Genomic DNA, 22,363 nt, shown 5'->3' with positions numbered 1-22,363 from the left:
TTAATTAAGTATTATTTTTTTAAAAAATAGATTAATTTGATTTTTTTAAACAACTTTCGTATAAAAACTTTTTTAAAAAACACACCGTTTAGCAGTTTGAAAAACGTGCGCACGGAAAACGAGAAAGAGGGGTTGGGAAAGGAGGTGCCGAACACACCCTTATCCGTACCGCAATATCTATCCCTATTTAAAGGACGTGACGATCGGGCATCCGATGGGAGAAGGTTAAAATCGGGCGCTGATGTCAGCATGACGTCAGCACCCGATTTACGTGTAAAACTGCTCTAAACTGAATTTTCTCCTAAATTATTTATCCAAATCATGATCTGATTGCACCATTAATTTCATTGCAATTAAATGTTCGAAACAAGACCACACATGGATATATTCCGACGAAAAAAAATCTTATTATTGAATTATTTTTAAATGTTGTACGATGTTCCACCAGATATATCGGAAATGTTTCATTAAGTAGATCAAAAATGTTTCCCTCGTTTAAATCGGATGTTATTTCACATTATATAAAAACAATATTTCAGCAAATAGTGAAAGAATGTTTCAGTTCACTGCAATATTAGATCTATATATAGTGAAACATTATGAGTACACTAGGTGAAACATTTTTTCGGTAGAAAAAAATAAACCAAATTCCCTTAATAGGAGTTTCTAAAATATGTGGGTTTTTTTTAATGGAATGTTTCGTTCACTGCAACATTAGATATATACATAGTGAAACATTGTGAGCACACTAGGTGAAACATTTTTTATGAAAAAAAATAAAACGAATTCCTTTAATAGGGAGTTTCTAAAATATGTGGGTTTTTTTCAATGGTAGGTGGGAGCAGACAACGCGGTGGGACCAGGGCCTGCATGCACGCACGTGGGGGGAGGGGTGCGCGGGGGAGCGCCCGATCCAGCTCCCCCGCGCCGGTCGCCCGATATAATCATTCTCGCTATTTTAAACATACTCCCTCCGTTTCGAAATGTTTGACACCGTTGACATTTTAGGACATGTTTGACCGTTCGTCTTATTCAAAAACTTTTGCAAAATATGTAAAATTATATGTCTCCATAAAAATATATTTAACAATGAATCAAATGATAAAAAAAGAATTAATAATTACTTAAATTTTATGTGCTAAAAAGTCAATCGCGTCGTATATTTCGAAACGGAGGGAGTAGGATTTTTCCCATCGTCACGACACAACCCGATTTCATTCGTTGTCCATCGTGGGTCCGTCTGCTTTTCTGATTTTTCCATTTGTCGTTTGATTACTCCGCGTCAAGCCCGCATCTTCCGTATGTTCCACGTAGCACGCGTACATCATGCAAGGCCCGCAAACCGCATGCCATCAAACACTCAAATCAAATATGAAACGGAGAGAGCTACGGATTGGTCGCCCGATCGGGGCTGGGAAAATCGGGCGCTCACGTGAGCATGATGTCAGCGTTCGATTTACGTGCAAAACTATTTTAAACTGATTTTTCTCTTAAATTACTTATCTAAATTATGATCCGATTGCATCATTAAATTCGTTGCAATTAAATCTTTAGAACAAGACCACACATTGATATATTCCGACAAAAAAAATTTAGCTTATTATTGAATTATTTTTAAATATTATATGATGTTCCAACAGGTATATCGGAATTGTTTCACTAAGTAGAGCGAAAATGTTTCACTCGTTTAAATCGGGTGTTGTTTCACCTTATATAAAAACAATGTTTCAGCAAATAGCAAAATAATGTTTCAGTTCACTGCAACATTAGATCTATACATAGCGAAACATTCTAAGTACACTAGGTGAAACATTTTTCGGTGGAACAAAAAATAAACTAAATTCTCTTAATAGGGGTTTCCAAAATATATGGTTTTTTTGTTGTTGCAATGGAGTATTTCAATTAAATAAGCGACCAAGATTTTTCCCACAAAATCAAAAGGACAAACCCCAAAATTTTTCCGAAACAAATCCAAGTGCAAAGAGCATATGCAGATGAAAAGGTTTCAAAGGGCTCTTAGGGTTTCCAGTTGGCTTGTACTACGGTCAAGGTCGGCTCTGATACCAACTTGTCACGCCCAGAAATTCACGAACCAGAATTTCTAAGCTGAATGTGCATTAAACCCCTGTCCAGGACCAGCCAGGGTACACAAACGACAATTGTTGATATACAGATCCACGTCTTACAAAAATATAAAACATTACAAATGCAGCGGAAAAGATAAAAGTGAGCTAAACCTGAAGACTTGACTCCTGCAGCGAGGCGACTCCATTCCACAGGCATCCTTGACGGCAGCGACGAAGCCAACTTCTTCGAGACATCTTCAACTGAAAAGGACTTCAACTCTAGTGTGGGGGAAAAGAGAGCAAGACTGAGTACTATCCACTGTACTCAGCAAGTCATACCGGAAGAGAAGGTATGATGCAGGGTATAACCAAAGGAGGCTAGAGGTTCATTTGCATAAAGCTAGCATTTAAAAGCAGCAGTTGAAAGCAATAAAACAGTTGTAGTAATTAATCAATATTAACCAATCACTGTCCAACGCTACACCACGTTGCAACAGGCCCAACCAACCACCTGAACTACACCAATTCATTAGCTAACTAGGGTGAGACTAATCACGGTGAATCTGGTCGACCGCCCATAACCGCGGGCACGGCTATTCGAATAGTTTTACTCTGATCAGAGGTGTACAACTGTATCCACAACACACAGCCCCACGACACGTTTCCGTGCGCCGATATGCCACCACGACATACCGGAAAGAGGCCGTGATAGGACCCTTCACATAACCCCCTCTAACCGATCGCACCACACCTTAGGATTCGCCCTCGTCCCCAACAGGCAACGGGCAGCCCCCCTTTCGTGCCGCGATGAATCCGGAAGCCGATCAACCGGACACCCCGGCCGACCCAACTCCATCATGCCCACCCTCGCCTGGGTACGTCGGCTAGAGGAAAGCTACACTACAAGCCTAGCCGTTGCCCACGCTGGCTTGTGGTAAGTACAATAAGTTCTTCTAGGGCATCCCGCGAACCGGTCCTTAATCGCCATGGGTACGACTAGAAAAACCATGCACCCACAGCCCACCATGTAGTGTATTTTAATTAACTAACACCATTGCGGTGGCACTAATCCAAAGCTATGCCAATAATCAAAGTCCATGCATTAATGTGATTTCCCTTTTGTGTACTAGTAGAACTAAGCATGGCTAAGCATCTCCTAAACCAACATCTAGTCATTTTAGTACCCAAGTTATCAATGTCATAAGGTAATCAATATATGGCTGAGTAGTAGGACCTATCCCACATGATATTGTAAAACAATGCAATATTTAATAGAAATGCCGGACATTTGTAAATTGGGTACAATATGATCAATTGTAATATATGACTTGCCTTACTCTCGCACTGATGAGACCACAGCAACGTCTTTGAGAAACCGCGGATCGACGAAACGGCCGAAATCTACGCGTCAAACAAAGCACGCAAGCAAAACACACTATAAGTCTACTAAAACAGGAAACAAAACTACTTTTAATGGATTCTATACATTTTTCTTGATTTACCGAGACTTGAATGGACTTAAACGGAGCTCGGATGAATTACTTATGAATTTTAGAAGATAAACTGTGTTTATTACTATAAAAGAAAATTCTTAATGAGTTTTATTGCACAATAAAGGATCCCGGATGAAGTCAGCAGGGGGGGTCGGCGCCGACATGCGGGACCCACCCGGCAGTGGCTCAAGGGGGAGGAGGTGGCACCGGCTGGTGGGTGGGCCCCACCGGGCAGTGGCTCAAGGGGGGGGAGACACCTGGTTGGCTCGGCTCGGCTTCAAACCGGCCGGCCGGTTAGGCGATGCAGCGGCGGCGAGCGGCCACCGACGGCGGCGACTAGCGGCGCGGGAGACGGCGGTGGCTGGCGAGGAGGCGGCGGCACACGGCCGAAGCGGCGGCGCGGACAGGAGGCGGTGACGCGCCCAAAGGCGGCGACGCACACGGGGAAGAGGGAGTAAAAGAGGGGGAGGGAGTCCTCATCGGGGATTCGGCCGGCGTGGGTGAAGACGACGGCGGACGGCGGCGGCAAGCGGCGGACGGCGGGGCACGCGGAATGGACGAGACGGGCCTCGATCTCGCGAGGCCAACAGCGGCAATGGAGCAGCGCGTCATAAACTATCAGTGTGTCCGACTACCCCACATCTAGTACATGCTTTGAACTTCAACTCTCTTTCCCTGAAACTATCAAGGGTCGCATCATTGTCGTCATCATCATCATCGTCATCGTCATCAGCAGAGAACCGTTCTCCTGATTCATCATCTTCGGGTCTGGGCGGACCGTACTTTATAAGGTGCCGGGTTAGCTGACGCGCTCCACGGAAGGTATTTTTTCGTCTCTGACGCTTGGGTATCCTTGCGGCATCTTCAGGAGTAAATTCTGAACTAGTGATGATCATGGTCCAACCATTATCCATCTTCCATATTACTGTCCTGTTCGCTCCAGAGTTGGGCTGCAAAGTACCATCCTTCTTGTCGGTAGGCTGACTTGGAGCTTGGTTACTTCCTGGGCACTGCTTCTCGTCCTTTTCAAGTGACCTGGCGAACACCTTCCATGGGCAGTTCCTTACATAATGACCTTACTCGCCACAGTCATAACAGGTAGCACTTACTTCTCTTTGGTTTGACGGTGGCTTGGCTGAAGTTATCTTCGGGGATCTGGACAGCATTTTGACAGGGGTCTTCGGTGCCGATACTGGGAACTCCTGACTCTGACTCTGATTCAGGTTCTGGGCTAGCACCTGGACTTGCATTTGTGGCTGGTGGCCTTGCCGCGGCTCCTAACATTGTCGTTGCATCTGCTGCATCTGGTATATCTCGTACCGACGTCGTATCTGTTGTAACAACTCTTCCACTGTTTGAGTCTGATTAGCCATGACTTGGGGTTGAAGCTGATCTTCGTGAAGTTGACGTGGAATGCCCATAGGATTGCACTGAGTTGATCCATGAAATTGTTGAGATCTTGACCTGATGAGATTGTCCCTCATGCTGACCAATTGTTGCGGGCACAAGAGAGAGAGGGGGAGATGAGAGGGGTTACTAAAGATAAGGTACTGGACCTCTTGCCTATTGATATGTTGTTAATGGACTTTTATTGTTCAAGTTGCTTAAGCAAACAACCTAGTATGGTCGCATCCCCACCAATGATGCAAACCATACCCCTACACACAAGCAAACAATCACACGATCTAGCAGCTAACGAAACTACTCTTCCGGGAAGGATTGGGTTTTAGGTAAATTCTAGGAAAACTTCACTTGGCCTTCGTGGAACGACGACTCTGGACTGATCTTCTTGCTCCTTGCTGCACGAAGCCTGAGATGACCTGACATGACTTGACTTCCGAACAGACATGAAGCTGACGGTTTGTCCACCGGGTTTTGCAACTAAAAGAGTTGGAGAGAAAGGGAGGAGAATTTCGAAAAAACCGTTTCACAAAGAAATGCCGAAGGGCGAGAGGAGACGTTTTGCAAATAGGGTTATCAGAAAGCTTGTCCTTAGGGTTTGACCATTTGGCTCAACCTACAGTCGAGTTGGCTCTGATACCACTTTGTCATGCCCAGAAATTTAGCCCAAATTTCCAGACTATTTTGTGTATTAAATCACTGTCCAGGACCAGCCAGGGTATACAAAACGACAAGTAAATATACAGATCCAAACATAAATAAAGCGTAAAATACTTACAGAAGAGGCACTTAGTCCTCACACCAAAAGAGAACGACAGCAGCGGAAAAAGGCGATCCTAGCGGGGCTTCAGCTCCACTCCACAGGCAAAACTCAACTGGGGTCTAAGCCTTGGTCTTCTGACTCCGTCTTCAGCTCAGAAGCACTACACTTCTGAAAAGGGGGAATAATAGCAAGGCTGAGTACAACCACCGTACTCAGCAAGCCACACCAATGATGCAGACGTGCAAAGGGATTCAAGAATGGCTTGTGGCTATTTGCATAAAGGCGGTTGTAAAACATTTTATTGAGCAAACAGTAAAACAATTGAGTAATCAAGGTAATATTAAATCTCCACTGATCAACGCTACACCACGTTGAACAGGCCCAACCAACCCACCTGAACTACAGTGCATTGAGTCGATTTATTAAGTGTGAGACTAATCATGGTGAATCTGGTCGATCGCCCATAACCGCGGGCACGGCTATTCGAATAGTTTTACTTTGGCCAGAGGTGCACAACTGTACCCACAAGACACAATCCACTGGAATGTCACCATGCCTGCGCAGACACGTCACCATGTCGAGTGATTGTGACAAGACCCTCCATATAACCCCCTCTGACCAAGCACACCACACCTCAGGTTTCACCCCCGCCCCCAGCAGGCAGCGGGCAGTCCCCTCTCGTCCTAGGCGAATCAGAAAGCCGCATAGGCCGTCGCAGGGCCCATCCGAACTCCATCACGCTCACCCTTGCCTGGATGCGTCAGCCAGCGGAAAGCTATACTTCAAGTCAGGCAGTTACCCATTCCCGCTTGTGGCAAGCGCTGTATGTCTTCCAGGGTTTCCCACGAACCGGTCCTTAATTGCCATGGGTGCGACCAGCAAAACCATGCACCCACAGCCCACCATTCAGTCGTGTTTTAGTTGGATAATTACGACTATGAAACATGGCCGGATGTCTCGAGCACGCAGCTCGTCATGATACCAAAAGGTCTAATACTGCAATTATCCCATCGACTGAGCTAGTGGTAATTAAGCATGGCTAAGCATAAAGTTCTAGCTAGGTCATCATAGTAACCCAAGCTAGTCGATTTATCACCCAAATTTGACAAAGGACCGTCACGTCCCAAAACGACTCTAAAATACATCCTCTAAATTATGCCGAGAATAATTAAAATCCGTGTGAAAGCCTCCAACAATTAAAATGTGCAAAGTTAAAAGTCAAATAAGGCTTGGGGGATTTTTGTATATTTCCTAAAAGCCTAAAATACGTAAATAAATTTTAGTGGAATTTTCAGAGCACAAATAATAATTATTAAGAAATAAACAAAGTTAAAATGATTTTATAAAAAGAAAAACTCTAAAAAGTCCCCTCTCCCTCCCTCTCCCTCTTGGGCTGGCTCGTCCCATCTCCCTCCCCCTCTCTCCTCTTTCCCGCGGCCCATCCGGCCTCTCCCCGAGCGCGCGCCGCTGACGGGCGGGCCCGCCCGCCACCCTCGCTGACGGGTGGGGCCCACCCGTCATCCCCTTCCTCCCGCCGCTCTCGCCGCCTCCCCCGCACCCTAGCGCCGCCGCCGCCGCGGATTCCGCCGCATCCCGCCGTCCCCGCGTGCAATCAATAGGGGGGAATTATTCCCCGCGATCCCCTCTCCCTTTCCCCCCATTTTTCCCTCTCTCTCTCGCGTTCAAACGGGCGGATTTGCCCCCGCAAATCTCGCCGGCGCCATTGATGGAGCCCGAGATCACCGCGCCGGTTTCCTTCCCCTCCGGCCACTCTCTCCCCTTTCCAACCCTATATAAACCCTCCCCGTGCCTCCCTCACCCGTTTCCGCCCTTGCCGCACCGTCTCCTCGCCGGAATCGAGCTCGCGCCGTCGCTCTCTCTCTCTGCCATCGCCGTCGAGCTCCGGTCCGCCGCCGCCGTCGCCCCGGACCACCTCCCACCTCGGCGCCGCCTCCTTCGGCTTCGCCGCATCCTCGCCGACCTCGTCCACCCCTCTGTTTCGGTCGCCGACCGCCGGAACGCCGTTGACCCCGTCGACCCGAGCCGCGCCGCCGCCTTCCTCCGCTCCGGCCGCCTTTTTCGTCGTCGCCGTCGACCTAGGGTGAGCCGAGGACCGCCGCCTCTTTTCCCCCTTCCCTTCCCCTCTCTCGGCCGCCGCTCCACCGTGCCTATGGCCGCCGCCGGCGACCATAGGGGCGCGGGCGCCGCCTCCCGCCGGCCGCGCCGAGTGGCCGCCGCGTGGGGCCCGGCTGTCAGCCGCCCGCGTCCTCGGGTGTGGCTGACGCGTGGGACCCATGGCACCGGGCGGTGCGAGCCCGGGTGCGCCCGGTCCACCGTGGACCGTGAGGCTGCCGCGTGGGCCCCACTCCCGTGGACTCGGTCCGCGCGCCCCTCCCCCTCGGCTGACGCAATAAACCCTTTTTAAATTAAAATTTAAATGAAGAAATTCGCAAGTATTCATTTAAAGAGCATATAAACTTCAAATGGCCATAACTTGGCCATTTGAACTCGGAATTGGACCATTCAAGTCTCTAATTTTTCCTTAAGAAGTCAAGAACCCATTTTTGTGCTCTGTTTCTGCTTGTTATATGGAGTTTATTAGAGTAAAAGCCTTTTCTTTTCCGTTGGTCGTGTAGACGCTGCAGCTTCGGAAGATCCGCTCTTCGTGGAAGTTGAAGCCGACGTTTGGGAAAGCGAGCAAGGCAAGTCACATCATCCTTGAACATATTGAATCCCAGTTTATAAAATTATTTTGATTTAAATTAATGCATTATCGCTTTATTTAAATTCCCGCGTTATCATTGTTTTATTTAGCCATGCCTATTTATCTTTGTTATGACCTTATTATTATTGTTATTGATATTATTACCTTGTTCACCCTAGATTAAACAAAACCCCAACTAGTGGACACTCTACTCATGGTTCCACTAGTATGAATTTAGGTAGATGCTTCGCTGGTTAATTAGGCAACATTAGGTGGTTTTACAACTTTAGACTTTGGGAATTCTCATATCATTTGGACACTATGGAATGGTTGGCTTATGTTGGAATTGGACACACACCTCCCCCTCTATTCAAAACCCCCAAAATGGTTTTAGGCTGGGCTCGAAGTGCGTGGTTGGGTTTTGTTAGTCGTACCTCGGGTACTATAAGGATTAAGCTCGGGCCTCTGTTGCAAAGCACTACCGTACTTCTACATGTCTAGTGGGTAAGGCTTAGTTTGTGGCTCAGTCTGGTTATAAACAAAAGTACACGGATAGAGATGGATGAAGTCGGGGGTCGATGGACATCTCTAGGACAAATGAAGGCTACACGAGCTGCGGCCCGGTTGTCGAGATGTCATGGCACAGGGCCGGTGTCCTGTTGCTAGGGGCTCAGTCCTGCCTACCTGTCCTGGGGGTTCCAGCCGTAGGTGGGGTTGGGTCGGTATTCTTGTCTATGGCTAGGATGGGTTGGAAACTATGTCACGTCTTTCGTCCGTATACCGTGGTGGTATGTGGCACGTGGTTACACGTGAGGAAGATGTGTCTTGTGGGTAAAGATGTACACCTCCGATCAGAGTATAATCTATTCGAATAGCCGCACTCTCGGTTATGGGCAAGTCGAGCAATGTACCCAAGTTAGAGTTTTAATTCTTAAAACCTGCCTAACAACTAAAATGTGGAATGGTTGGCCTGGGTTGGCTTGGGACGAGCTGGGACCCAGGGTCGGGTTGCCAGTTCGGTCTGAATCATCGTAGGCCTTGGGTTAAGGCAGGTTCGTGTGGGTTCACGGCCTTGTTTAATAATATTGTATAGCTCTAGGATCGTATTTACAAAATAGCTTTGAGCAACTAAGTGTCTTTTAATGCTGTTTACTGCAAACCCTAACCCTTTATATTATAACTCCCTTTTACTCCCTTGCATTTATTCTGCACTTGTGGGTATGTCTTGTTGAGTACGGTGGTTGTACTCAGTCTTGCTCAATTTTTCCCAAACCCAGAAGAGGAGCCCCTGGATGATGAAGGCTTTGGTGTCTAGCTCGTGCCTGCCGTCAAGCGCCTGTGGTCGTCGCCCTAGTCTTCCGCTGTTTCCCGTTTGTCTTTGAGTGTGCTGGGCCTTCGCCGCCCATGTAATAAATTATCTATTTACGCTTCCACTTGTTAAACTCTGAACTGTATCAACTTTTGGTGTACCTTGCCTCCTGGGACAAGGAATAATGCACGCACGTAAGGAACGCCCGTTGTGTTATTTTCGGTCGTGACAAGGACAGATATCAAATAATATGGCACAAGCAAGCATATACGTGAACCCTATTCCCATGTAATTAGCAAAACGATGCATATTTATTTGCAAACGGAAAACATTTGTAAGGTAGGGTCAAAATGCTCAAGGGGAATGTGTGACTTGCCTTGCTTCTTCAAACAATCTTCCGAACTCTTTTCCTCGCGACCGCAGACTTCCGAAACGAGGGATTCTACATGCTGGTACGCAAAACGAGGAAAAACTCAAATAAACACCAAGAAAACAGTACATAAAAAGTAAACTAACATGTAGAGCTCAATTTTAGATGAATTTTGCAACTTGAATGGCTCAATTTGGAGTTTGGATGAATTAGATATGAATTTTAGAAGCTTTGAGCCATTTAAATGAATTTCTAGAATTAATATCGAATTATTGCGCAATTATTATTTATTTTTACAAAGAAAAGGGGATTGCTGACATCAGCAAGGGGTGAGGCGCGGACCGCGTCCACAAAGGGGTGGGCCCCACACGTCAGCGACACAAGGAGGTACCGGCCCATCGTGGACCGAGTCCATGGCGGCGACCGGCCACGCGGGCACACAAGGCCGGCGGCGGCGGCGACCGGGAACAAAGCGGCGGCGGCACACGGGCCGGGCGGCCACCGGCGGCGGCGGCGCGACGCGCGCAAGCACGGGAGGCGGCCGGCGAAGGGGAGAAGGAGGAGGGAGGCGGCTCACCGAGAGCCGCGGCGACAGAGGGAGCGGCCGGCGAAGGGAGGCGGCGACGCTCCTCGGGTCGACAACACGGAGGGGCTCCCGGCAATGGAAGGTGTCGACCGAGCGGCGGCCGAGAAAGAGCGTGACGCGGCGAGGGAGGCGATGCAGCCGGCGCGTCGCGGCGGCAGCCGGGGCGATGGCGAACGGCGACCGGAGGAGGAAAAAGGTGGCCGGTAGGGTGGTGTGGTGGGGAGGTGGTTCTGGTGGTGGAGGGAAAAAAGGGATGGGCGGCCGGGCTTGCCCTCGCGGTGGTGGAGCTAACAGAGGCGGCGGTGTGGTGTGAGGTGGCCGGGAATGGCGGCAATTAGCGATCGGAGGCGGCCAATGGTGGTGGGAGTGACGGTGGCGGCTAGCTGGAGGGCGCCGACGGGCGGCGGAGATCGGGCGCGCGGTGCGGCGGTGTTTTAGAGGCGGAGAGGGGAAAAGAAGTAGGGGCCGGGGTGTGGCGTGGAGCGGCGACGACGGTGGTGGCGACGGCGCAGCGCGGCGACGGCGAGAGCGGCGGCTAGAGGCGGCCGGAGCTCGCCAGCGACGGCGGGGAGAGGGAGCGACGATGGCAGGGTGGTTTTTGGGCATGGGAAGGCTCGGGAGGGAGGGAAAAATGGAGAGGGAGGTGCCGGGAGTGTTTATATAGGCTCGGGAGGGTGAGAGAGAGCCGGGGCAAGGAGGATTGGGGCGACAACCGCCGGTGAAATGGGGGCGCCGACGTGGGGAGGTTGGCGGTGGTTCGGCGCTGATTTTGCGGGGAGGAGTGGGGGAAATGGGGGAGGAGGAGGTGGGGATCGAGTCCACGCTCTCGCGGGGCGGGGTGGAGTGCGGGAGGCGCGGCGTCGTGGGGTGAAACCGGCGGCCATGGCGGTTGCAGCCGGTCGGATGGAGGTAGGGGGAGAAGCTGACGAGTGGGCCCCGCGGTCCCACTTGTCGACGAGAGGAGGGGGAGGAGGCCGAGGGGGCAAAAGCAGACTTTTGTGAGGGAGTGGGGAAACGGGCCGACAGCCCAAGAGAGGAGAACGAGGCCGGCCTGGGAAGGAGGGGAAAGGAGGAAGGAAGGGGATTGGGCCAAGCCCAAACGGAGAAGGGGAGGGATTAATTTGTTTTTCTTTTTATTTAATTGATTAAATGAATTTTGTGACTTTTAAAATTATTTCTCGAGCTCCGAAAATTCGCGGGAAATTTTAGAGTGTTTTTTTTAGGGCACAAAGAATATTACAAAACATTCCCGGCCAATGATTTTTAAAATAAATTTTAAATTCCCTCAATAATTCACTTGATTAAATTGCTTTAACTTTTATTTAATTTCTAGAAAATGCATTATTTAATGATATTTAATCCCGAACGAAAATCGGGGCGTTACAAATATGATCAATTGTAATGTATGACTTGCCTTGCTCTTGCACTGATCAGACCACACCAACGTCTTCGAGAAACCGCGGATCGACGAAACGGCCGAAATCTACGCGACAAACAAAGCATACAAGGAAAACACACTATAAGTCTACTGAAACAGGAAACAAAACCATTTTTAATGGATTCTATACATTTTTCTTGATTTACTGAGACTTGAATGGACTTAAACGGAGCTCGGATGAATTACTTATGAATTTTAGAAATAAACTGTTTTTATTACTATAAAAGAAAAGCCTTAATGAGTTTTATTGCGCAATAAAGGATCCCGGATGACGTCAGCAAAGGGGGGGCGGCGCCGACATGCGGGACCAGCCCGACAGTGGCTCAAGGGGGAGGAGGTGGCACCGGCTGGTGGGTGGGCCCCACCGGGCAGTGGCTCAGGGGGGGGAGACGCCCGGTTGGCTCAGCTCAGCTCGGCTTCAAACTGGCCGGCCGGTTAGGCGATGCGGCTGCGGCGAGCGGCCACCGACGGCGGCGACCGGCGGCGCGGGAGACAGCGGTGGCACACTGCCGAAGCGGCGGCGCGGACAGGAGGCGGCGAAGCGCCCAAAGACGGCGGCGCACACGGGGAAGGGGGAGTAAAAGAGGGGGGAGGGAGTCCTCACCAGGGATTCGACCGGCATGGGTGAAGACGACGGCGGACAGCGGCGGCAAGCGGCGGACGGCGGGGCGCGCGGAATGGACGAAACGGGCCTCGATCTCACGAGGCCAACGGCGGCAACGGAGCAGATTTATCTAATTTTCTTCATTTATCTAGCAGTAGTGTGTACAGTCTATTTTTAGGCTATCGTTTTATTTCAGAAAGCAGAGCATTGCAATACCAGAAATGAGGCTTATTCCTTTTGTACATCTAGAGCTTCTCATATGTTGTAAAAGAGTTGAACTAGCTCAGATTATAAATAGTATAATACAAGTTCTTGATAGATTACTAACCATCAATATCCAAATCCTTTGTTTGGGCATTCACAAGCTTCCACCATCCATGGAATCCTCCAGGTCCAGGTTCTGTAGATAAAGATGAATACATGATAGAGACATTGAAACTTCATATTCCAATTTTACAGAAAGCTAGCAAGTAGGGCAACAAACCCATATAGGCATTGTGCAATACTGGATAAATAGAAAGACAAAAAGCTGGAAGAGATCTTGCAAGCAATCAAGCAAATAGACATCTTTCTCTTTCAGAAAATTAAATAGACAGATGATAAGAAGAGCACGAGAAATTTACTGACCACAAAATTATCACTATAGCTGATTTCATTTAGATTTACTGAGCTCACTGTTGCTGCCGGTGGAGTGTCCTCCGGAGCACCTCGCCGGTTGGCCACCAAGCAGGTAGCCGTCGCCCGCCGGTGCCTCCGTCGGCCGCCGAAAGAAGGAACTGCATAGAAGAGGAACCAAAGAATCAAGAACCAAAGAAAAGAATAAGAAAATCAAGAACCAAAGAATCCGTTGCTTGTTGCTATCATGTGAACCACACTACCAGTCTTGGGGGGAGTTGGAGACGTGAGGAGGACTGAAGAAGCACACCTAGCCACCGCTGCCTCAACCCGTGGTGGATCACACCGCGAAGTCGAAGCCGCCACTGCCGCCGCCTCCGCCTCCGCCGGGAGCCGCTGCCGCCACCTCGATCCACGGGGAAGCTGCGCCGCCACCGCTGCCGCCTCTGCCGGGAGCCACTGCCGCCGGCTCGATCCGCGGTGGAGCCGCACCGCCTCAGGCCGGGAGCCCTAAAGCCGCCGACGCCATGCGAACGCGAGCAAGCGGAGCGCTCGAACAAGGCCGACCCGAAAACCCCTAGGATCAACTGACTCATGGACCCATTGTTACCTAAGAAAATATGGACCGGCCCGAAAACCTATTGGTGCCACAAATTTAGGTTCGGGCCACGGACCTAACGGGTCGACCCGCCCCACTTGCAGGCTGAATTACCGACTCAGAGACTATCGCCACCGGTCGCCACGCGTGGCATGACTTACCTCCGCGCCTCAACTCCCATATGACACTACCCAGCCTCAGCTGTGTCGTGTACGGTGTGACACCGGTATGGCTCCCGTGGCATAAGATGGCCATGCGTGCGGACCGAGGCTCGCCTCAGCACATGGTCTCCACCGCGGGCCGTCGAGGAGAATCTTAACCTAATAGGCGCACAACGGCACAAGCGACATCAATTGAGCGCTCACGTGCGCGCTGCCGCCGTCGTGCGGTCATCACCGCCCATATCACTGGAGAAGCAGGTGTTAGGTGTCACCAGGTATCAGTTTTGGCTCATTTGCAACCGACGCCCGCGGCCGTCTACTCGGACTGCATTAGCTTCATGGGCCGAGCATGTGGACAACAGCTTTTCTGACCGTATAATTTTGGAATAAGTTCATCTAGGTCCCTTAATTTTACACAGAATCCGATTTACGTCCTTGAACCCCAAAACCAGATACAACTGGTCCCTGAACTGTCAAAACCGGTGCAAATGAGGTCCCTCGGTGGTTTGGAAGGCGGTTTTGGCTGACGTGGCGTCTACGTGACTAGGTCTCCATCCCACGTGGCATTGACGTGGCGCTTACGTGGCAACTATATCTCGGAAAAATAATAAAAAACGGTGGGTCCACATGTCAGCTACCAAAAAAAATTAAATTAAAAATGGTGGGACCCACGTGGGCCCACATGTCAGCGAAACAAAAAAAAATAAATATGGAGGGGCCCACGTGGGCCCCACATGTCATTCCCTCTCGGCTCTCCCTCTTCTTCCCTCCGCCGACCCCGACCTCTTCTTCGCCATCCTCGGCGGCGTCGGCCAGTTCGGCGTCATCACCCGCGGCCGCGCCCGCATCCCTCTCTCTCCCTGCGCCCCGACCTCAGAAAAGTAAGAGAGAGCGAGAGCCGCTGAGGTCCATCGAGGTCACCTCGCCCGGCCCGCGCCCCTGCCACGGCGGCCGCCGCCACCAGTCCACCACCGTCGCGCAGCCCCACGCAGAACCCTGTCGCGCTGTTGCAGCTCTGCGTCGACCGCAGGTGCCTCATCTTCCCGTTCCTCCACACCGACTACGTCCCGGGCTCCCTCCGCCGCTTCATCACCGGCGCCGCGGACTGCTTCGTCGGCCTTGGCGTGGACAAGGAGGCCGAGCGGCTGAGCGACGACCACGGCCTCCCCGTGGGGAACACCGCCGACCTTCGCCCCCTCGCGGCGTAGAGGCTGGGCCGCCCGGAGTTCAGACAGGCCTACCTAGATTAGATTTAGTTGCTGTTGCATTTCGCTCCTGCTGTCTCGTAATGTTAGGCTACCTAGATTCAGTTGTTGTTGTATTTTTCTCTTGCTCTCTCGTGATGTTAGGCAAGGATTTATGAGATTTAAGGTGCTATGGGTTTATGCTTAGTACTGAAGAAATTGAAGAATCGGATGAAAAAGAACGTGCAGATCTTCTGATCTAGACTATGGTTAATGAAATTTCCAGTGCTGATCCTTTATGCGTTTTTAGTGCTGTTTTAATATCTGTTTTAGATGATACTGTTTGCAGATCGTGTCATCAACTGGAAATGGCTCGTTTGCTCAAATTGTTCTGCGGCTCCTTGCACGGCGGTCGGACGCGGTCGGAGGAGATGCTCCCACTACTCGCCGCACGTGGTCGGAGGAGATGCTCCCAGTAAGAAGAGCTGGCGACCTCCTCCTCTGCCTCCTCCTCCTCCGGCCACCTTCGCCGCCCACGGCCTGCTGTCGTCGCCGCTCCGCCTACCCCTCCGCTCCGCCCTGCCGCTCCACCCGCGGCCTGCCGCCGCGCCGCTTAGCCAGCATGCTTCGGCCGCCGCCGTCGTCGGAGGCAGCGGGGACTGAGACGACGACGGTTGTGAGACGGCGCCGCGGCGCGAGAAGCGCCCGAAGACGACGCGTTAAGGAAGAAGGGGAATAGCCGAGAGGGAATGACATGTGGGGCCCACGTGGGCCCCACCATATTTTTTTTTTTGTCATTGACATGTGGGCCCACGTGGGTCCCACCATTTTTAAATTATTTTTTGTGTGTAGCTGACACGTGGACCCATGGTTATTTATTATTTTTCTGAGATATAATTGCCACGTAAGCGCCACGTCATTGCCACGTGGGATGGAGACCTAGTCAAACTAGCCACGTAGGAGCCACGTCAGCCAAAACCGCCTTCCAAACCGCCGAGGGACCTCATTTATACTGGTTTTGACAGTTCGGGAACCAGTTGTATCTGGTTTTGACGTTCAAGGACGAAAATCGGATTCGGTGTAAAATTAAGGGACCTCAGATGAACTTATTCCTATAATTTTTGTGCCTGGGTTGGGCCGTAAGAAAGGCTGCGCCTATGATGAAGTTTTGAGCCGCAAGCTAATCAATCATCAATGCTATAGGTGAAGAAAGGAAAAAGTATACTTCGACTCTCTAAACTATCACCCGAGTATGATTTATATCCTCCAACCACAAACCAGATATATCAACTCCTTCAACTATTAAAACCGGTGTAAATAATGTCTGTCAGTGGTTTTAGAGGTGGTTTTGGCTGACGTGGCGCCTACATGACATTCTTAACCGAGTCTTTGTCCTATGTGGCACTTACGTGGTATTAGAATAAAAATAAAAATAAAAAAATACGTGGGACCCATACGTCATTAAAAAAAAGTATTGTGGGACCCACGTGTCATCCTCCCTCTCCCTTCCTCCTCTCCTCTCTATCCCTTATCTCTCGGGAGCGGCGGTGACGGTGGGAGCGCCGGCCGTGGCCTCGTGAGTACACTCGGCGGCACGACGAAGTTGCTGATATGGAGCACGAAGATGTTGTACGGCACCGCGGCGACCACCCTCTTGAGCGTGGCGTTCACCAGCGCGGAGAGCGCGGCGGAGGTGAAGACGGCGCCACCCTTGGCCGTCGGGGTGATGGCAAGAAACCTGGTGCGGCGGCACACGTTCCCGGTGGTCTGGAACAGGGTTGTCGACACGGTGGGCCTCCCCCGCGGCAGCGCGGCGATCTTCGCGGCGTCGATGTAGTCGAGCACGACGTGGACGGAGAGGAGCTCGACGAGCGCCGCCCGCGGCAGCCTGGCGGCTGCGGCGGAGGAGTCAGTCCACGGCGGAGTTGTCCACCAGCACGGTCACCGTGTTGCGGCTGTTGATGTCGCGGTCGACGTGCGTCTTGCTGATCAGGTAGCTGAACACAGGCCGAACTCTGGGAACCGCCCGAGGATCTCCGTCACGTTGAACGCGCCGCGGCGTCATCGCCGGAAGCCGGGAGGACGAGGCCGAGGAGCAGGAGAAATGAGAGCCTGGCCGCCATGTGTTCGCGTGAACAGGAGGCAGATATGCGGTGGAATTTTTTTTTAATGACATATGGGTCCCACAGTTTTTTTTATTTTTGTTTTTTATTCTAATGCGCCACGTAGGACAAAAGCTCGGTCAAGAACGCCACGTAGGGGTTACGTCAGCCAAAACCACCGAAGGACATTGTTTGCATCGGTTTTGACAGTTAGAGGAGTTGATATATCCGGTTGTGTGGTTGAAAGATATGAATCATACTCGGGCTATTGTCGAGAGAGTCAAAGTATACTTTTTCCGGTGAAGAAATGCGGATGTGCTAAGCTAATTAACGGGCCAAATTAAATTTTCTATTATTTTCTTGGCCTATTTAAATATTTTATCAATTACATAATGAGTTGTTGCACCTTTGGATGATTTAAAATTTGGGAGAAAAACAAGATAAAAAATTATCATGCATATTATATTATTTCTTGCTTAACGGAACCGGATTTATTTTGACCAATATTGATTATAGGCCCCCATCGATTGGCTTATTCTGACGACATATTTGCAAACGAGAAATATAATTTATAAATAAAACTTTTATATTAGTGTTCTTAGCGATCTAAAAGCTAACGCTAAAAAATAAACTTCGATAAGAAAACCTCAAAATCAACTCCAAATTTAAGGTTAAAAAATCAAAATTTAGCTGAGAAACATAAGAACAAGAGCATGTACAATAACAGACTATAAGCCAACTATAAACAAATATCAAGAAGATAAAAAGGGAGAGATAAAAGTAGCAAGCTATATATTTGAGCTAGCTGCAGCACAGACTTCAAATATAATGTGTGTGTGACATGTGGGAACATGTATTAATACTATAGTATATGTTTATAGATAACTATTGTATGAATTTACTATTAAATTGGCTACGAATGATTTGGAGTTAATAGTTGACTATACTATTAAACTCGCTCTAAGCAAAATGATGAGGCTGATAGATGTAAATCTCTTATGCTTAATTTTCCCGAGTCATTTCTAGCCAAATAGAACCAACCGGAAATATGGTTTGAAATTTCTCAGTTATGTGGAATTATTAATTTCATGTCAGTAATAATGTTATTTATTCCGATTTATTATTCTCCATGATTATTTCCTTTACCATCGTATGTCTAATTTTGGTATTATTAAGGATTTTCATTCATATAATTATGGTTTTAGTTTCTTCATCTAATTTTGTCCAATGCTGAATTGGCGAGGAGGATAGCGAGCTGAGGGCTGCTCCATGATTCAGGGCGACCGAGCTGGCGCCATTGATGCCGATGGGAAGGTGATGCGATGCGGGAGAGAGCGACACATATGGACAGTCCGTACTCCGTAGGCCGGGGGAGGGACTGGGAGGGGGAAAAGGGGCCCCTTAGGTGAAGGAAGGAAGAAGTGGGAGTTGGGCTGAGAGAAGAGAAAAGGCGGCCTAGCCTGGCCTAGGAAGAAACGGCCCAATTGAATGGTAAAATCTGTTATTTTCCTTGGATTTTCAGAGTTGGGTTATGGACGAATTTCAATGGATTTTGAATATGGATTTGAGTTCAAATGTGATGTTTGGCCTGATAGAGTGACAGAGAATAAAAGGAAGGTTTCAAAATGTATGTTTGAACAATTTTGAATTAGAAGTTGATATTTGAGGAGATTTCGTGAGGAAGGGAAAGAGATGGATATTTGATTCAAACTTGATATTTTAATTCACATAAATTCAAGGAACTTTGGGAGAGGATATTTGAATTATATTTTGATATGGGATGCAGAACTTGAATTTGAATAATTGAGAGTGGAGAGGAAAACGGGGAGGATTTCAAAGGGAAGTTTGATTTTAAAATTGACATTTGAATAGAGAAAAAGAAAAATAGAAAGGATGAAATGACAGGTGGGGGTTTGGGGCCAAAAATTTGATCCACATGCAGAGTGATATGCCTGCCAAAATCGTTTTTCTACTTGTGTATCCGTGTATGTATATTACTAGCAAAATGCCCATGTGTTGTACCGGGTAATAACTTTTAAAATGATTTTTCTTTTAAACTACTGATCCAATCGGCGATTTGATTGCACCACTGTATTCGTTACTGTTAAATCTTTGTAATAAGATTTTTCATGGTTATATTTCTAATAAAATTTATAGATGGTTCAACCACTACAATTTGATGTTTCACGTATAAAAACACGAATGTTTCAACTTGAATTCAACTTTATTAAACAGTATATTTTTCTGATTTTATGATTTTTATTATGTATTCAGTCAATATGACTAAATGTTTCATATAGTGGTTGTAGGCCATGCAGTCAATATTTTTTAATGCTGCATTTTTTAAGATATTTTAGAAGTAACCTGAAACATTTATTATTAAAAAATGTTTCATCGAGTATTGTGTGATGTTTCAGTAGTGATAACTTAATGTTTCATGCGTAATATATAAATGCTTCAATTAGAAAAATATATGTTTCTTACTAGGATATAATCATATGAGATATTGTTTTAAAGTTTAGTTGGAAGGAATATAATAGTACAATCGGATTATAAATTAGATACATAATTTAGGAAAAAAGGTGATTTGAATCTTGCAAAAAGTTGTTCATACATAATACTGCATAGGCAGGAAAGTACGTATTTCTTTATCTTGCTGAGAGATATCTAAATTCCTACCAGAAAAAAACAAAAGAGGAAAAGATAAACTGGCTGCATGGAGGGAAGGGTATTTGATTTTGGGAAAAAAACTGGGTGCCCGATCTGTAGTCCTCTCCCAATTTTTGTTTTGCTAGCGCCACAATTTGGCACTACCAAATTTAGTGTAAAGAATTTTAACTAGTGTGGGCAAAAATAGGTAACAAACCAAACATTCTTGGTACTATTAAAGATGCCAAAATTTTGGTACGACATAAATTAGCTTCAAACCAAACAAGAACTAATGATCCCACTAAAATTGGATGAAAAATAATAAGTAGAACTTCAGGCATCGCTGGGCTCACATCGGTACTGCTATGTGCACTATTGTCCATTTGTCCTCCTCATTCGGACTCCATCGGTTTGCTGCTCTAGGGCCAGAACACTGTTCGTCTCCTCTACTCCCTAAGAAAATTAATTAAAATTCTGAGAATGATTTTAAACAAACTCTACGGCCATATTCATTTGTTGGATTGGGTTTTTTTTAATATATAATTACAAACGGAGTACGATGGCGACTGCGTCCTGCCGACAATGATAAAACTAAAGCATGAAAAATCTGGACCGCCAAACAGCTGTTTCCTAAGCCAGCGGGATTTTTCGGACGGCTCCATGATTGCATCGATCTAGTCAGCATTCAGCCAACCCAATTTGGATTCTCCGTAATCTGTGGGTGTTCCAAATGAGCCCATTATACAGTAATCGGATAAGCACGATAGTATTGCTACTGTGATACGTACTTGGATTACTTCTTGTCTCAGGCTGACAACGAGATGTCGATCATGCATTCGCACGCATGCTGCGCCCATTCGAGCAAATGCAAAACAGCGCTGGATCTGACAATTGAGCCTAGGCGGCTAATAGCGTTGTCCGGTGATTACCAGTTTTATTTTACGAACATTGGTGACCTTCCATAATAGACGCGTTAACGGAAGAGGCTGGACAGCCCGTCGACCTGCGTGAGAGACTTGTACAGAAAAGATTTTGTCCAGCCTGTCGACCTGCGTGAGAGACTTTTTTCCGTGTGGTTAAAATGTTTTTTTTCCGTGCGAAGGTCTTACCCATCTGCACCTAGATGTCTGAGAGATGGCCCTGCCTGAGAGGTGGCTCCGCCGATGACATTAAGGTGCATCATATCAATATGGCATGGAGTTATTAATGATTCAGGAATGACGGGCTAGTGAGTTTTAAGGCCCGTTAGATTAATCTAAGTTTCATTTGTTGTTGATGCTAAAAACATATACTGGCCTAGAAAATCTGTTTAGCTCCAGTGCAGTTCTAAAGAATTGCTTTCGGGTTCTGAGCGTACCAATTAGTTTGATCCTGCAACCAACAAGAAACTAGGAAAAGATGCAAAGTTAAATCCATAAACGACAGCCGATCAGCTGGATCGCTGATGACATATCATTCAATATTTAGCCGATGTAACGTGTATCAGATCGGCAATGCGAGATAAATTATAGAAATAGTTAGGCCCGCCCGATCGTCTGAAGATATCAATGATATACAATCTATGCTTCGGAATACATTTATAACCAAGTGATTGGGATAGATCGTACAGCACACCGAGGCGGTATAAATCACTTATGTCTAAAAGTACTTTGAAGTGTAGATTATATATATTCATAGCATAGCCGATAGAGCAAACCCTAACATGTCTCGGCTACTACTCCGATACTACTTTATACTGAGATATCGATATAAGGGAAATATACTGAACGAGGATCAATATAACAGGACAACCTAACAGACCAATAGCAGGCTTAATATATTTCAAAGAAACAAGATCCTAATATAAATGGCAGATTTAGCATATCAAGCAAACACAAGAATGACAAGATAACTAAACCAGGTAAGATCAATTGAAACTCTGGTACTATCTCTACTAGCAACCATAAAACAGGCTAGATAGTGCAGTTCAAAACATTACTTAACAGATTGAACCTAACCGATGTAGCATTAAGCATGAAGAGAAACACAAAATCTAAACAAGCCGATGGTGGCCTCATCAAGATGGTGGATATGCTGTGCAGTCTAATTCGGTCGCCAATGTCTAACCTTGTTAGCTGTTTTCGATGATAGAGGCTAGTCGATAAAGTTAAACAATGGGACCGATCTAGATTACACAGCGTTGACGGTCGTTAGTGATCAGTTTCGACTGTCAATATTACCAAAATAGAGGAGAACTAACTTTGCTTGCAATGCATATTCATGTTAGAATAATAATATTCCACTAATATTGGGATTACTAACCTTTTGCAGAGAATAACCA

General features: G+C 47.8%; 1 non-coding gene and 1 pseudogene across 2 annotated transcripts; both read right to left on the bottom strand.

Annotated features, from left to right (window-relative positions):
* Window positions 1–8,714: 8,714 nt before the first annotated feature.
* Window positions 8,715–14,134, bottom strand: LOC112937996 (uncharacterized). Of its 2 annotated transcripts, none has more exons than XR_010739673.1 (4): window positions 13,613–14,134; window positions 13,362–13,510; window positions 13,063–13,134; window positions 8,715–10,185 (listed from the first exon to the last, which is right to left on the bottom strand). It is a non-coding gene; the product is annotated as an uncharacterized protein (transcript). The 2 variants fall into 2 exon arrangements; XR_010739672.1 differs by lacking the exon at window positions 8,715–10,185 and adding an exon at window positions 12,041–12,175.
* Window positions 14,135–16,813: 2,679 nt separating this feature from the next.
* Window positions 16,814–17,415, bottom strand: LOC107276235 (fasciclin-like arabinogalactan protein 8; annotated as a pseudogene).
* Window positions 17,416–22,363: the final 4,948 nt, after the last annotated feature.

Source organism: Oryza sativa, chromosome 2, assembly GCF_034140825.1.
Source record: "Oryza sativa Japonica Group chromosome 2, ASM3414082v1".
Taxonomy (NCBI): Eukaryota; Viridiplantae; Streptophyta; class Magnoliopsida; order Poales; family Poaceae; genus Oryza; species Oryza sativa.
Note: the sequence above shows the minus strand (reverse complement) of the source record. Positions and strands in the feature narration are given on the sequence as shown.